The 2,880-nt window shown below is 39.0% G+C and overlaps 1 protein-coding gene across 1 annotated transcript in view; it reads left to right on the top strand.

Annotated features, from left to right (window-relative positions):
• The window catches only part of WDR44 (WD repeat domain 44), a 128,419-nt gene that overhangs the window by 94,068 nt on the left and 31,471 nt on the right, over nucleotides 1-2,880 (top strand). The gene's annotated exons all lie outside the window — the stretch shown is intronic.

Here is a 2,880-nt window from a genome sequence, read left to right as displayed (position 1 = left end):
CTGCTTTTTTTTCCAGAAAGAAGATTTATTATATAGAAATCTCTCTTTAGCCTGCTAAAAGAAGGTGCTTTTCTTTTGGTTTCCAGTAGGTGGCATCTAAGCCTCTTGGATCCCTGCTTTATATAAAGCCTTAATAATGACTTTTATTTTCTCGCTCGCTAATCAGTCTCAGTCCCTGTCAGTGTTAGCAACAGTTTCGGTAGCATTTGCTCAGATTTCCCTGAGACTCTGCGGTGCTCGGTCTCAGAGGGTATGGGGCAAGGGGCCCTCTGGGTTGGGGGTTCAGGACTGTGGCTCAGTCTCAGTTTAACTTCAGCTGGTAAAAATCAACTGTTGTTTCTCTGCCATCCCGCTTTTCTGCTTTCTTCCCTGATGACTGGGCCACACCACTGGCTGCATGGAACGCAGAACTTTCCCCAGCTGGGCTGTTCAGGAAACTCGCCAGACCTTCTTCCCTCTCCCTGCTCCTACAGGTAGCTCCAGCGGCTGGGAGAGGCAACTTCTTTATTTCTCCCTGTCTACCACCCTAACATCCAGGGTTCTGACCTTGGTAGCTCTTATGTGCAGATTTCACTCTCAGACATGCTGGTGTGCTGTTTGGGTGTTTCTGTTGAGTTTTAGATGTTCAGTTTATTGTTGTTTCAAGAGGAGAGATCTAGGGTCATCTCTCACTCTGCCCTGTGTCTCAAAACCACCTAAAATGTCTTGAACCATTTTATAAATTAATATGCTTCAGGTATCAGAAATTCATGATGGAGTTAGAATTATAATTTCAATAATTTTATTGCATGTTTTCTGAGTTCCTACTATACTAGGTACTGTAAAGAACTGAAAGATAATAAGGTATAGCCCTTTCCTTCAGAGGTCACAACGAGAACACCCTTCATTAATGGAAAGCTTTTCCCAGTATTAGAACTTGTTAATAAAGCCTCTTCAGAGTAATGCCAGGATATAAACAATGTACAGATCTGTTAACGCATTTACTCAACTTTTAGTTTTGTGGGAATCCTAAATCTTAGGAGAATTCGGTAAAAAGCTATAGAGAAAACATGACTTAAAGATTATTTACATGCAAAATATTATTCTCAAAACAGCATTCATAGGAGCAGAATTGGGTCATATATGGCTATTGCTGTCTGGGACTAGTAGCAAAGGTTATGTGGTAGAGAAGATTCAGTAGCTGGCATAGCTGATATATAAGCTGACACAAATTCATAAGAAATCTCTTAATTTAAAATTTTATTTTTCTTTATACTTGCTTGTTGTAGAAAACTGGACATATAACAAATAGTATAAATGAGAAATGATTACTCATAATACCATAATTCAGAGATAACTGATATTAATGTTTCAGTGTACTTAACTTTATTTTTATGCATATATTTTTAAGAGCTTATATAAATATACAAGATAATTTGAATAATATTTACCATACATATTGGTAGTTTCCATGTTTTTTCATGGTGCATTAATGTTCCATCACATGGATACAATTTAGGCAGTCCGTTGAACATTCAAATTGTACCTGTGTTTTCTTACTATGAATAACATTGGAAAATATCATGGTAAATATCTTTGACAGGATTCCTCATTATTGACTTTAGATAGTAGATCCTTAAAATGAGAGTTTAAAGCATGTACTCTTAAAGATAAGCAGTATTATAGACTGTAAAAATCTTCTGCACAGGAATTAGGAGCCCCAATTTGTTGTCCTGGTTCTGTCGGCCTTGCGACTTCAGGAAAGTTAAATAATTCTCTGAGAGCCTAATAAAATTAGATATTTAGATTAAGATTCCTAATTCTAATAGTCCATGTGCCTGTTAGCATTTCTTGAGAGGCATTGGAGCTAAGGATTAACTTCATTTCTTGTTCATTTATTCGCTCAATAGATTATTTATATATAGAGGACCTATGATATGCTAGGCACTCACAGTTTATGCCGCCTGCAAAGTCATAGCCATATGAAGTTTATTGAAGTCAACCCTGGGAGCTCACTTCCAGAGATGAGATTCCTGGCAATAGAATTGACTGGCAGGGCAAAGGGGAGTGAGTAACAGAGTTGTCTCACCTTTCCCCACATATCTATAAGGCCAGCCACCACACCCAGGTATATCATCAACTGGTCCGCCTTTTTGATACTTCCATAGCTTCATTTGTTTGGGTCTTGAAGGTTTTCCATCTTGGGAAGGAATGACTAGTTAAACTGGTATCAGTTAATTTTCCTTATCACTTGACATATACTCATAGTTGGGTATAAAGAAAAGTAGGGCACTGAAAAAATATGTGAAGGTACCAGGAATGAAGAAAGGGAAGCAGTTATGGGAGATAGAAAGACCCCAAAACAAACTCCACAGACCTACTTTTTTGCCTAAGGTATATGTAGCTGAATCACTGTTAGAGGCCACACCAAGGTTACTTATTTCTGGTATATGGAATGTTAGACCAGGCTGATGATAAACTGATAGCTCACAGCCCAGCCCCAACCATAACCAAAACAACCAGAGGCAAGTACTAGTGGTCTCAAGTCAGAGCATCCCTAAGCAGTAAGTTCAACTGTTCCTGGGGCTGGCTGTATTGGGCCCATGGCAACTAGGAAACCCAATAAGGCCAGGCCTGATGCTTGTCTCACCCATCTGCCAGGACAGGTGCTGTTAATGTCTTTATATTCATTTTGACATTACAACTTTTAACCCGTGGAACCAGAATGGCACACCCAGTGACTGAGTTCTTCCTCTAGAATTCCTAATTACAAGCGACCATGCTCCAAATCGGTATATTGAGAAGTGTTTTTCCTAATGTTTTTCCCCAAACACATTCATCAACTGGATCAATAAACAGGCTCCTCTAGGTAGAACTCAACATTTAACATAGCAGTGCACT

Source organism: Pteropus alecto, unplaced genomic scaffold (assembly GCF_000325575.1).
Source record: "Pteropus alecto unplaced genomic scaffold, ASM32557v1 scaffold280, whole genome shotgun sequence".
In the NCBI taxonomy this organism is placed as follows: domain Eukaryota; kingdom Metazoa; phylum Chordata; class Mammalia; order Chiroptera; family Pteropodidae; genus Pteropus; species Pteropus alecto.
This window is presented reverse-complemented; position numbering and strand designations above follow the sequence as displayed.